Genomic DNA, 14,939 nt, shown 5'->3' on the forward strand with positions numbered 1-14,939 from the left:
CCCTGCACATTTGTGCCCCCATCAGAGCCTCCCCCATACTTGTGTCCTCCATCAGAGTTCCCCTCCCACATTTGTGTCCCCACCAGAGACTCCCTGAACAACTGTGTCCCCATCATAATCCCCACTGAATATGTGTCCCCATCAGAGCCCCCCCAAACACTTGTGTCTCCATTAGAGCCCCCACACTCATGTCCCCATAAAGAGCCCCCTGCACAACTGTGTCCCTCTCAGAACCCCCCTTCACACTTGTGTCCTCCATTACAGCCCCCTTCCTGAACACTTTTGTGCCACATCAGAGTCCCCCCCCTTTTCTTGTGTCCTCACCAGAGCACCCCCCCAGCACATTTCTCTTTTTCTCCATCAGTCAGAATCAAAGTGTTAGTAGACCTACTGATTACCAACAATACAGACCTGATCACAGATGTGGAAATACAGGGCAATTTAGCAAACAGCGATCACAGGTCAATTCGTTTCAGTATAAACCACACAAATAGGAAACATAAGGGGAATACAAAGACACTGAATTTCAAAAGAGCCAACTTATCTAAACTTCGATCCTTGCTAGAAGGTACTAAATGGGATAAAATTTTAGGAACAAAGAACACGGAGGAAAAACGGGTATGCTTTAAGAGCATATTAAATAAGGGTATTAGCCAGTGCATCCCAGTGGGAAATGAATTTAAAAAAGAGCTAATAAAAGTCCTGGATGGCTTAACTCCAATGTAAAAATGCATATACAAGCAAAGGAGAAGGCATTACAAAAAATAGGATTTTTTAAAACAGCTTACCTGTAAAATCCTTTTCTTTCGAAGGACATCACGGGACACAGAGCCACAGTAATTACTGATGGGTTATATAGGTATCACTGGTGATTGGACACTGGCACACCCTATCAGGAAGTTCAACCCCCTATATAATCCCTCCCCCTTGCAGGGATACCTCAGTTTTGTAGCCAAGCAATATAGTGTATTAGAAGAGGGGCGGGACCTCTGTGTCCCGTGATGTCCTTCGAAAGAAAAGGATTTTACAGGTAAGCTGTTTTAAAAAATCCTATTTTCTTTCTCGAACATCACGGGACACAGAGCCACAGTAATTACTGATGGGATGTCCCAGAGCAATGCTACCTGAGGGGGGGGAACCACGACCAAGTAGGGTGCAATCAGACCTGAGGACCCTGTACCGCTGCCTGCAGCACACTACGCCCAAAGGCGATATCCTCATGCCTTCTCACATCCACCTGATAGAATCTGGTGAATGTATGAACTGAAGACCAGGTTGCGGCCTTGCAGATTTGAGCCATAGAGGCCCGGTGATGCACTGCCCAAGAAGCACCAATAGCCCTTGTGGAATGTGCCCTAATCTGAAACGGAGGAATCTTCTGTTTCAAACCGTAAGCTTGAATGATCAACTGTCGAATCCATTTAAAAATGGTAGCTTTTGACGCTGCCTGTCCTCTATTGGGACCCTCTGGCAGCACAAACAAAACATCCGTCTTGCGGATCTGAGTAGTTGCCCCTAGATAGGCCTTAACTGCTCTTACTACATCCAACGAATGTAGAGATCTCTCTTCCGGAGAACAGGGATCTGGAAAAAAGGAAGGTAGAACAATGTCTTGGTTTAAATGAAAATCAGAAACCACCTTCGGTAAAAAACTAGGATGAGGGCGTAGTACCACTCTATCCTTGTGTATAATCAAATAAGGCTCCTCACAGGAAAGAGCTGCTAATTCTGATACTCTTCTAGCAGAAGAGATGGCCACCAGAAAAATGCCACGGAATCACCAACGCATCCGTCCCGCATGCAAGAGGATCTTTTGTCCTTGCCACAAATCTGTCTATCTTTTTGTTGAATCGGGATGCAAAGAGAACTACATCTGGAACCCCCCATCTTTGGCATATGGCCCAAAAGACGTCGGGATGCAGAGACCATTCCCCTGGAAGTAACTGCTGGCAACTTAGATAGTCCGCCTGCCAATTTTCTATTCCCGGGATGAAAACTGCCGATATGCATGGCACAAGCATCTCTGCCCAGACTAAGATCTGGTTCACCTCTTTTTGAGCAGCTCGGCTCCGGGTGCCTCCCTGATGATTGACATAAGCCACTGCTGTGGCATTGTCGGACTGGATCCTGACCGGACAACCCTGTAGCCTGATAGTCCAGGCTTTTAGAGCTAGATGTATCGCCCGGATCTCCAGAATGTTGATGGGTAAGGTCCTCTCTGTCTTGGACCATACCCCTTGGACCGCAGCCTGTTCCAGAACTGCTCCCCAACCTGACAGACTGGCATCTGTTGTTACCACCGTCCAGGTAACCGGTAGAAAGGATTTCCCCTTCTGCAGGTTTTCGGGTATGAGCCACCAATTGAGGCTCTGACGCACCGCATGCGACAGGTGCATCGGAAAGTCTAATGCCTGAACCTTCTTGTTCCAGGTCGACAGAATACGGTGTTGCAGCATTCTTGAGTGAAACTGAGCATAGGGAACTGCTTCGAATGAAGACACCATCTTCCCTAGTAGCCTCATACAAAGGCGGACTGAGGGACCCTTCTTGGTCCTTACTGTCAGAATCAGCTCTCTCAAAGCAGTGATCTTTGCCTGGGGTAGAAATATCTTCTCCTGGCTTGTATCTATAATCAGACCTAAATACTCCAGTCTTCTTACTGGTTTTAGGAAAGACTTTTCTAAGTTGAGGATCCAACCCAGGTGTTCTAGATACCTGACCGTGGTCCTCAAGTTTACCTTCAACGAGGCTACCGACCGGTCTATCAAGAGCAGGTCGTTTAGGTATGCTATGACAGCTATACCCTGAGCCCTTAATCTGGCCAGAGGAGGAGCCAAGATCTTTGTGAACACTCGAGGTGCAGTGGCTATCCCGAAAGGCAGAGCCACAAACTGGAAATGGCGCCCTCCTACCTCGAAGCGCAGAAACTTCTGATGAGCAGGAAAAATGGGCACATGCAGATATGCATCTCTGATGTCTATTGATGCCAGAAATTCTCCTCCCTGCAGGGTGGGAACTACTGTTCGAATTGATTCCATGCGGAAGGATTGAATCCTTAGGAATCGGTTCAGATCCCTTAAGTCCAGAATGGGCCTGACATCCCCATTTGGCTTTTGGACCGTAAAAAGGTTGGAATAGAAGCCCAATCCCTGGTCCTTTGCGGGAACTATCATAATGACCTCCTGCGACAAAAGTCGCTCTAACGCTAGAAGGAGCGACTGCTTCTTCTCTGGGTCTCTGGGAACATTTGATCTGAGGAACCGAGGAGAGGGGAATTCCTGAAACTCCAGCTTGTACCCTAAGGTTACCGTGGAGATTACCCATCTGTCCTGGAAGTCCTCCTGCCAGAGCTCTGAGAACTGTCGCAGTCTTCCCCCCACTCGAGTGAGCGGGGGCGCCCCCTCATGCAGAGGTCTTAGTGTTTTGCCTAGTAGGCTTCTTTCCCCAGGACTTCTTTTGTCCCTGGGGTTGACTCTTGTCTCTGGACCCCGATGGAGGCGGCTGTCGAGACTGCCTGGAGGCTGAAGCTCCCGGCGCTGGGGAAAGAGTCCGTTTGAAAGAGGGACGCTTACTCTTCTTCTTGACAGGTAAGAGAGTGCTTTTCCCACAAGAGATTCTCTTGATATAGTTATCCAAGTCCTCTCCAAACAACCTTGCACCACGAAATGGAAACCCAGCCAGTAGCTTCTTACATGGTGCTTCGGCTGACCAATTTTTCAACCATAGGATTCTACGTATATGCACCAACCCCAGTGAAAGACGGGAGGTTTGCACGATAGAATCTCTAATGGCGTCAACCACAAAGCATAAGGCCGCTGGAAGGTTAGCAAACCCCTGGGCCTGCTGTTCAGGTAATACTTTGATGACCTGCTTAACATGGTCTCTTAAGTATTGACAGACTCCAATCGCTGCTACTGCAGGTTGGGCCACTGATCCTGCTAAAGAGAAAACATCCTTCAATAGGGATTCCATCCTCTTATCTACAGGATCCCTGAGCATCTGAGCATTGTCTACAGGACAAGTCAGGCTATTATTTACGGAGAAAATGGCGGCATCAATAGCTGGTATTCCCCACATTTTAATAAACTTTTCTTCCATCGGATAAAGTGTTGAAAACTTTCTCGGCGACTGGTCTAATATATGGCTCACATCTAAGTCATCTTCACCCAACATCTTAGCACTGGAGACAAATTATAAAGTCCTAACTCGCTGGTACCTTGTACCTGCTAGAGTGGCAAAATATTCACCTAATACCTCAACTCTTTGTTTTCGAGGATGCCCAGAAATAGGCACATATTTACACATATGGTGGACGTGCCCAGTAATCCAAACCTTCTGGAAGGAAGTCTTCGTGATTGCATCTAAAATATTTAAAAAAATAATACAACCAGATCCATATTTAACTTTACTTAATCTAAAACCGGAATGGTTAACACTCTCTCAATTCAAACTTATGATCCAACTAATAACGGCTGCAAAACAAACAGTGGCCAAGGCATGGAAATCTCCTACATTGGTACTAGCAGAAACAATTCACAGAATGAATAATACAATGTCCCATGCTAAGATGGTAGCCATCGATCAAAATCAAATTCCAAAATTTGAAAAACTTTGGCATCCTTGGATAAAACAACAGTTCCTGTCAAATTTCAATGACTCTGTCCTGTTGCCATGGTAACAGATTAAATGACTTACAGAGACACCCATTCTAAGGCTTCAAAGAGAACTAAAAAGAATAATAAACTGACGAGCGGGACAACCTTGTGGACCATACCTCTACCTTTCAACCCTTTTTCTTCTCTTTCCTTTTCTCCACCTTACGATTAAAGCTTATTATCAGAATTTATTTGACCTATATACACTCTACTTGTTAACAATATGTATAGTAGGTATAAATCTTTTAAATACCTACAAAAGTAACTAAGGAAATGATATATATCTTTAATTTAGGTTTACGTGAACCCAATGTTTAATATTTGAAATTTCATGATATTTACCTATATAAACCCTACTGTAAAACAATGAGCTTACTTTATAGATCCTTGTAAACTTACTTTATGTATCTTTATGTATCTTTATAACATTGTATACTCAATAAACTTCTTTTGACAAGGAAAACTTTCTCGGCGGAAAAAAAACGTTTGTCTGGGTGATCCCACTCAGAATAAATAAGCTTTTCAAGTAAAGTATGAACAGGAAAAGCATGTGCTGCTTGGAAAGGTTTCAGTGACCCCAAAGCAGAAGAGGATTCTTTAGCAGTTTCAGGTATGGGCAACTTAAATGTGGAGCGGACCAATCCAGTGAGGATCTGCACTAAGACTTTCTCCTCTTGGGAAGTCGCAGAGGGTCCCTCTCCACCTGAATCCTCCGAAGAGGAATCATCCATCCCATCCCGATCCTCTGATAGGGATTCATCTCCTTTATCCCAGAGCTCCTCTGTCTGAGGGTCTTGGGGAACAGAGGAAAGCCTAGTGCGTTTTCTTCCACTGAGTGAAGACGTAATCACGGCCATTAATCTTTCCTCTAGACCATTAATGGTTGAGGAAAAAACCTCTTGTGTAATATATACAGGGGCTGAAGTGCCAGAAGCAGGTGTAGCCCCTGACCCCGATGGCTCTCCCTGGCTAGCCGTCCCTGGCCCATCTTTAGGGGGGGGAGGATGCTGCCGACAGGGGGCCCTCAGAACCTGAACGAGATCCCCTAGTGTCTCTGGTTCCTGGGGTGCTTGAACCTCTTCTACCCATAGTGCAAAGCAACAAGGTGTGAGGTATACAAATGAACACTGCCCGCTGAGCGATGTAGTCTGGCTAAAAGCCTTGCTACCCAATGCTCAGTCTGGTGTTACTTCAGTAAATGCTGCCTAGGAGAATGCCTGTGTCCCACCTTACATGCGACTGTCAGCTCTGTGTCTCTCAGAAGGCTGAGTACACCTGTACAGAGTGCCTTTAATAGCCTGCAGCTGGCCTGAGTGGGAGTCTAAGCACTCTGTGCTGACGTCCCGCCCCCTCCTCTACCGCCCCCCCCCCTCGAGTTTTGAAAAAACGAGCGCTTCCCGCGCTGCCGACTCTCCTGTCATGCTTCCGGAGAAAGGCTGGGGATGGGGGGGGGGGGGGGGGAGGGAGGGAGGCTGGTAACAAGATCTGCCTGAACGGCTATCTTGAGAGATGGTGGCCATTAGGCCGCAGAGCCCGGGTGGTATAACCACTTTCTAGACCCCCGTGGCCCCTCTCTAGCCTGGGGGGGAACATTCAAACATGAGAAATCCCCCTTTCCACCTTACCTGTTTGCAGCCTGCTTGAGACGCTGGGACATAAACAGCGATTACAACACCTGAGACAGAGTCCGCATGTGTAGGTTTGTGCTCTTGGCAGCCCCCGGTGGTCACAATAGGCATAGCATGCATTTACCTTAAAGGAGAAAAGCCACTAGAACTCAAAAATTCTGTGGAATCTCCTCTTACCTTATTCAGCCGCAGGGTGCTGTTTACATAGACCCAATCTTCACCTCTCACGGTGGGCTCCGTTTGAAAAAACCGTCAGAGACTGGGGCCCCCATCAGTAGGGGGATCCAACAGTTCTGGGACCGTAAAGCACCTCGCCAGAAATTAGAAAGTTTAAAGCCATTTTCTGATCTGCGGGGTCCAGCTCTCTAAAAAGAGAAGCGTTACGGGTAAAACCTCGTTTCTTCGGACACGAGGCCCGGGTACCATTCAATTCGGCCATGAAAAGACACTTTGAATGGATCCGGTTCGCCTGGCTTGCCCCAGTATAGGATCTTGGGATATTCCCTTTGGAGCTCAGCACAGGACATCTTTACACGTCCATCACCTAAGACACTGGCGTAAAAACTGAGGTATCCCTGCAAGGGGGAGGGATTATATAGGGGGTTGAACTTCCTGATAGGGTGTGCCAGTGTCCAATCACCAGTGATACCTATATAACCCATCAGTAATTACTGTGGCTCTGTGTCCCGTGATGTTCGAGAAAGAAATACAAGTTTGAGGGATCATCAGCATTCCAACTTTACAAAGAATGCAACAAGAAATATAAGGGTGCAATCAGGGCAGCTAAGTTAAAAAACAAAAGGCACAGAGGAGAGTAAAAAAAAATCCCAAGAAATTCTTTAAGTATATAAATAGTAAGAAAGGGAGGTCAGATCATATTGGCCCCATTAAGAATGATGAAGTAAATCTGGTTACTAAGGATGGAGAGATGGTGAAGGTATTGAAATTATTCTTCTCAGTCTTCACGAGGGAAACGGGGGGTTTCAGTAACCAAAACTGCAATGTTTATCCTCATGACATGTCACAGGAAGCCCCCTCATGGCTAAAGAGGATAGAATTAGAAATACACTTGAAAAAAAACGTAACATTAATAAGTCACCGAGACCAGATGGCTTGCACCTGAGGGTCCTTCAGGAACTCAGTCAAGTAATTGCCAGACCACTGTTCAATTTTTATGAACAGTCTATTGACTGGAAAAGTACCAGCTGATTGGAGAAAAGCCAATGTAGCACCAAGATTTAAAAAAGGGCCAAGATACATCCCTGGGAATTACAGACCAGTTAGCCTAACATCAATAGTATGCAAGTTCTTGGAGGGGATGATAAGGGACTATATACAAGATTTTAGTAATGACAACGGTATCATTAGCAGTAATCAGCATGGATTCATGAAGAATCGTTCTTGCCAAACCAATCTACTAACTTTCTATGAGGAGGTAAGCTGCCATCTAGATAAAGGAAGGCCCGTAGACGTGGTGTATCTGGATTTTGCAAAGGCATTTGAAACAGTGCCCCATAAACATTTACTGTACAAATTAAGGTCTGTCGGCATGGACCATAGGGTGAGTACATGAACTGAAAACTGGCTACAGGGGTGAGTTCAGAGGGTAGAGATAAATAGGGAGTACTCGGAATGGTCCGGTGTGGAAAGCGGGGTCCCCCACGGGTTCTGTCCTGGGACCAATCCTATTTATTTATAAACAATCTGGAGGATGGAATAAATCGCTCAATCTCAGTATTTGCAGACGATGCAAAGCTAAGCAGGGCAATAAATTCTCTGCAGGATGTGCAAACTTTACAAGAAGATCTGAAGAAATTAATGTGGTGGGCAACTACATGGCAAATGAGGTTTAATGTAGAAAAATATAAAACTCTACAAGACTCTGGTTGGCCGCACCTGGAGTATGCCGTACAGTTCTGGGCACCAGTCCTCAGGAAGGATGTGCTTGAACTGGAGAGAGTCCAGAGAAGGGCAACAAAGCTAATAAAGGGACTGGAGGACCTTAGTTATGAGGAAAGCTTACGAGCACTGAACTTATTCTCTCTGGAGAAGAGACGCTTAAGAGGGGATATCATTTCAATGTACAAATACCGTACTGGTGACCCCACAGTAGGGATAACACTTTTCAAGGAAAGGAAACCTTAAACTGCGTAGAGGGTTCTTTACTGTGAGAGCGGTAAGGATGTGGAATTCTCTTCCACAAGCAGTGGTTTCAGCAGGGAGCATCGATAATTTCAAAAACCGATTAGATAGGCACCTGAACGACCACACCATACAGAGAGATACAATGTAATACTGACATAAAAATCACACACACAGGTTGGACTTGATGGACTTGAGTCTTTTTTCAATCTTACCTACTATGTAACTATATACTATGTAACAGCATTTCAGCCAAGATCAACTGGTATTTTCCCTACTTGTTTTTAACTTTTCAGTGAAAACGAATGCTACCACCACATCGAAGGACTGGTAAGCTTCACTATTAAAATTTGGTTTTAGGTTTAGATATATTTTAATACTACATAAAGTCCAAATGCATGCCAGCATTGTTTCTAAACTCTTTTAGGAGGTACCTACAAGCTGGTAATTTTTCACTGGGCAGTAATGTAGTGAAGGTACAGGTATAACAGAAAAGAATAAGGCAAAGTAGCTATATGTTCTATGGGGACGCAAAAAAAAAAAAAAAAAAAAAAAAAAGTCAACTTAAACCACACATATCAATCGTACATCTCAACACTGAAATGAAAAACCCAAAGATTAAGGCTCCATTCACACTTGTGCGACTTGTCATGCGAATTTGGACATCAAAGCCGCATGACATAACTCATTCTTTTCAATTGCATCCGTTCAAATCAGTGCGACTTTGAAAAGGTGCCTGCACTACTTTGGTGTGACTATGGTCAAGGGAATGTAAAGTCGGATCAAAGTTGCATCAAAGTCGCACTGAAAGCGTGCAACTTTGGAGATGTGCAAATGTGAACGGAGCCTTAAAGGCTTGTTAAACAAAAATGAAAAACCTTCTAAACTTGACACAGGATTTTTAATTTATTTCTTGGAATTCAATGAGGAACATCAGATACAAAGACAATTCTGTTATCCTGGCTACAGGAGAATTTGGACACTGGCAAGAAAAACCCCAAAAACCCCAGCAACCTATCTATTATACCCCTCCCATTACAACTTACTAGTATTAACCACTTGCTGACCTCCCCCTATAGAAGTTTTACTGCTACAGGGTGGCAGCTGTGTGCCGAATCACTATCTATCTATATATATCTATATCTATACACACACACACATACGTGATCTGGCTCTTCAGGGTAGCGGGTGCGAACGCACGCCGCCGGCTCACTCACGCTGTGATTATATACACAGCGGGAGCCAATCATGTACTCAATGTAAACAAGGCAGCTTGCCTTTCTGTCAGTAGGGAAGGCATGGATCCTGTGTTCCTGCAAATCATGGACATGGATCCATGTCTTCCCCTAGCAAAAGCACTTCCCACACTGTACAAAAACACAGGCTAGGCACACAGTCAACCCTTTGATCACACCTGATATTAACCCCTTTCCCAGCCAGTGTCGTCAGTACAGTGACGGTGCATATTTTATAGCACTGATCACTCACTATATTAGTGTCAATGGTTCCCAAAAAAGCGTTAGCTAGTATCCGATTTTTCCACCGCAATACCACAGTCCCACTATAAGTAGCTGATCGCTGCCATTACTAGTAAAATAAATAAAAATATCCCATAGTTTGTCTACAACTTTTGCCAAACCAATCAACTAAATTCTGTTGCCTTCATTTATAGACACAGGTTTGGAGACAATTGGGATATCCAAAAGCAGCCCCTCTAAATGGCGGGCAACAGTGACAAAACAGGCACACACAAAAAAAACATAACTGGAAACTTCCAGCAGTTCAAAGGGCTGCTTGAAAGACCTTACATCAGATTAAGTCTGAACACCCACCTGATTGTGAATGCGAGTACAGAGAACCAGATGGTAGCTTTGCAAATCTGGGAAACCATTGTCTGATGGCAAAAAGCCCAAGAAGCACTCACAGATCCAGAAGAGTGTGCCTTGACAACAAAGGGTGGAACTCAATCGTTGAAGTATGGCCAAAGCTCTTTTGGCCATACTTCTTTTGAGTCACAGGAGTGCACTTAATTCTGCACTACTGTGACCCAGATTCAGCCAACAGAGGGCCAAAGTATCTGGTCAGTTGACATAGAAGAGACTGTGCAGGTTCTGCAGAGATGACAATAATGTTGGGATCACTCATGCAACACTCTCCTAAAGTCAGTGCTTCATCGTTCAGTCCTTCACCATTAACCATTTCATGTAAAAATTGTAAAGTAGGGATAATAAAAAGGTGCCCAACAGTCTTATTAGTTCGGTAATGCCATCAACGCTGTATCCTGGCCCAGGCCTAGGGCAGCACTTTGCAGGGGGGCAGCACGGAAAGAGTCCCAGTCGGCTTGTGCTACCCTGTTAGTGTAGCACCAGTCCTATGGGGCGGACTGGGCTGAGAGGCAAATTAGTCTAACGCCCCCATAAAGCGGCCTCACTGCTTCCGGTATGCGAGCGGCTGGCATTCCGCAACTGTGGGGGGGGGGGGATGGCTTCTAATTTTGACTGTCCTATCATCCTGGTCCACAAACCTTCCTCACTGTGCTATGTGTTTTCTGCTGCACCATTGGCACGGTTATATCTTCTTAGTCCTCTCCATAAAATTATCAGAAATTTGTTCTTAGCCCCCGTTCACACCTATGCGAATTAGATGCAGCTTACACCGCATTCAATTCGCAGGACATTTTAAAATACATTCATTTGAATGTATCTGGTTCACATATGTGCGTTGCATTTGCACTGCGCATTGCACAAAAAACGTGTGCATTTTTTGGGCATTGCGGTGCGAATTACAAGCCCATTATCTCCTATGGGAACGCATCTGATTCGCAGATGCATTGCGTTCTGAACAAGGATTTTCTCCTTATCCTCACTACACCTCCCCCTCCCCCCCCCACTCTCTCTCCCCCTCTCCCTGCTCACTGATCCGCAGCTACAACGCAGAGAAGCCTTTGAACAACTGATTTTAATCTTCCCAGTGAAACCTGAGCTTCAATTCGCACCGCACAAGTGTAAACCCAGGCTTAAAGTAGAACTATAGGCAACACTTTTTCTTCATTTTGGATAGAGTAAGGGAGGGTTATAACCCCTGTCAGTTTATTTTTTACCATCCCTGTCCCATTGCAGAGATTTCCCTTCACTTCCTGCCCCATAGCCAAACATGAAGTGAGAGGACATCTATGCAAGTTAAGGGACTCCATTGCTCCCCCTCCCCCCGGCCCCCAGAACTAGTGTCCACACTCAGGGCAGGTCTTCAACAGCAAGGGGTGTGGCCTTGACAGGAAGGGATGGGTAATATTTAAATTAGGGGGTGCACGAGTTTAGTCAGGCCTAGGGCAGCACAAAACCTAAATACACTACTGAATGCCATGTGCTCGACCCACATAGCCTCTTTACAAAGTGAACCTTCATCTAATGGATTACAGTGCATCCGGAAAGTATTCACAGCGCTTCACTTTTTCCACATTTTGTTGTGTTACAACCTTATTCCAAAATTGATTCAATTCATTATTTTCTTCAAAAATCTACAAACAATACCCCATAATGACAACCGGAAAGAAGTTTGTTTGAAACATTTGCAAATTTATTACAAATAAAAGATGGAAGAAAAAAAAAAAAACACATGTACATACGTAATTACAGCCTTTGCTGAAAACTTTGTAGAAGCATCTTTGGCACCAATTACAGCCTTAAGACTTGAGTATGATGCTACAAGTTTGGCACACCTATTTTTGGACTGTTTCTTCTTTGCAAGACCTCATGTTCCATCAGGTTGGATGGGGAGCGTCGGTGCACAGCCATTTTCAGATCTCTCCAGAGATGTTCAATCGGGTACAAGTCTGGGCTCTGGCTGGGCCACTCAAGGACATTCACAGAGTTGTCCCGTAGCCACTCTTTTGTTATCTTGGCTGTGTGCTTTGGGTCACTGTCCTGTTGGAAGATGAACCTTCGTCCTAGAGTGAGGTCCAGAGCGCTCTGGAGAGCAGGTTTTCATCAAGGATGTCTCTGTACATTGCTGCAGTCATCTTTCCCTCGACCCTGACTAGTCTCCCAGTTCCTGCCACTGAAAAACATCCCCACAGCATGAGGCAGCCATCACCATGCTTCACTGTAGGGATGGTATTGGTCAGGTGATGAGCAGTGCCTGGTTTCCTCCAGACAGGACACTTGCCATTCAATCTTTGTTTCATCAGACCAGAGGATTTTGTTTCTCATGGTCAGAGTCCTTCAGGTGCCATTTGGCAAACTCCAGGCAGGCTGTCATGTACCTTTTACTGAGGAGTGGCTTCCGTCTGGACACTCTACCATACAGACCAGATTGGTGGAGTGCTGCAGAGATGGTTGATTTTCTGGAAGGCTCTCCTCTCTCTGCAGAGAAACACTGGAGCTCTGTCAGAGTGGCCATCAGGTTCTTGGTCACCTCCCTCACTAAGGCCCTTCTCCCCCAATCACTCAGTTTGGACAGGCGGCCCACTCTAGTTAGAGTTCTGGTAGTTCCAAACTTCTTCCGTTTACGAATTATGGAGGCCACTGCGCTCACTGTGACCTTCAATGCTGCAGCAATTTTTATGTACCCTTCCCCAGACCTGTGCCTCGATAAAATCCTGTCTCGGAGGTCTACAGACAATTCCTTGGACTTCATGTCTTGGTTTGTGTTCTGACATGCACTGTTGTGGGACCTTATATAGACAGGTGTGCACCTTTCCAAATCATGTCCAATCAACTGAATTTACTACAGGTAGACTCCAATCAAGTTGTAGAAACATCTCAAGGATGATCAGTGGAAACAGGATGCATCTGAGCTCAATTTTGAGTGTCCATGGCAAAGGCTGTGAATACTTATGTACATGTGATTTATTTTTATGTCTTCTTTTTATAAATTTGCAAAGATTTCAAACAGACTTCTTTCATGTTGTCATTATGGGGTATTGTTTGTAGAATTTTGAGGAAAATAATACATTTATTCAATTTTGGAATAAGGCTGTAACATAAAATGTGGCAAAAGTAAAGCGCTGTGAATACTTTCCAGATGCACTGTATATCAAAGGGTGTGCCATGGCATGGGACCTGAAAAGAGTTATGGGACTAGCGTACATTAAGGTCTGAAAGGTGCCACTATGCAGAACCCAGTGCTATAAAAACTTTTTCGAAGCTAGTTCTGCAATCATCCAGTCCAGCGGAGTTCAAGTTGGGCCTCCAAAGCTATTGCTGAGGATATGGCAATTCAAATATCTGTGTATAGAGACCAGCTCAAGCAGTCTGTATAGAGATTTGAAATGAAAACACTTTTTCTGACAAAGGAAAATGAACTAGTAAAAATGGTTACATTTCTTAGAGAAAAGATATCTATCCTCATTTTACACTAGCAAAAAAACTGATGCATGCCGAGTGTGGGAGAGGTTATATTGAACTGGTAACAGCTTGTTTTCCAGTGTCTGAAATCCTCCTGTAGGTTACAGTATAACCAAATTTTCCCGTTTCCCCTCAATGAACAGGAAAGAAATCTCAATTTGCAGTGTATTGTCAGATTTACCAACAGGAAATCTTTACAATGCATAATAGAAGAGATACCCTCAAAGCTGAACTCAAGTGAAAACATTTTTTAGCACACACCACTTAGTCACATAAGTTGAATCCAATAAAGTGCATCCATGTTCTGCTGTTTACTGAGAAAGTCCTCCCTCCAATGATGCCGGGTAATCCCCACAGCAGTGATCTGATGCTGCAAGGAGTTATATAAGCAGCGACTGAAGGAGCTATTCATCCTCCCCTTCACGACCCCTTGTCAATTCACAAAACCAGTGTTCTCCTAGAATGCAAGGCGTTTCAGCAGAGTCATTTAGCTTTAAACTTACCCAATATACAAATTTAACATAACTTGCTTTAAAAGCAAGATTGTATACCATAAATAATATCTTACAACAGATGCAGTTTTTAAACTGTTACTGGCCTCACAGACAATAACCATATCCTTAGAGAACTATACATTTGTTGACCAATAAGCCTGAAAGAATGAAGTTCATATAATTTGAATATACAGTGCCTGTAAGAAGTTTTTACCCCCTTGGACATTTTCATTTTCTATGACAAAAACTGAACTATGAAAAAACTTTCATAACCTCTCCAGTCATTACAAATAAGAAAGCTGCTTTACTGTTTTTGAAGGTGCAGGCTGTGGGGCTGTAATTCTTAAGCTGGCCATAGACAGTTCGAATCTCGGTTGGTTTAGCAGGGACCGGTTGAGATTCGAACCATGCAGGGGCAGGGTGATTACATCCATGTTGTTAAATCAACTTGATTACAACCAGCCTGTTGGGTTGTACATGTGATTATTGGTAGAGGCCATTATAGCTGATAGCAGTAATCACTGTGTTCTCCTGGCGGGTATGGCTCTGCAGGAGGGATTACCCCATTAACTCTGACTGAGCTGTGGGTGCATAAAAGAAAAATCACTCCATCTATAGCCGGCTTTATCCTTAATTTACTATCCGGTGACTCACTAACCCAGAACAAGTATGAGC

The 14,939-nt window shown here is 44.6% G+C and overlaps 1 protein-coding gene across 21 annotated transcripts in view; it reads right to left on the reverse strand.

Annotated features, from left to right (window-relative positions):
* LRCH3 (leucine rich repeats and calponin homology domain containing 3) overlaps window positions 1-14,939 on the reverse strand; it is a 170,977-nt gene that overhangs the window by 41,467 nt on the left and 114,571 nt on the right. The gene's annotated exons all lie outside the window — the stretch shown is intronic.

Source organism: Aquarana catesbeiana, linkage group LG04, assembly GCF_042186555.1.
Source record: "Aquarana catesbeiana isolate 2022-GZ linkage group LG04, ASM4218655v1, whole genome shotgun sequence".
In the NCBI taxonomy this organism is placed as follows: domain Eukaryota; kingdom Metazoa; phylum Chordata; class Amphibia; order Anura; family Ranidae; genus Aquarana; species Aquarana catesbeiana.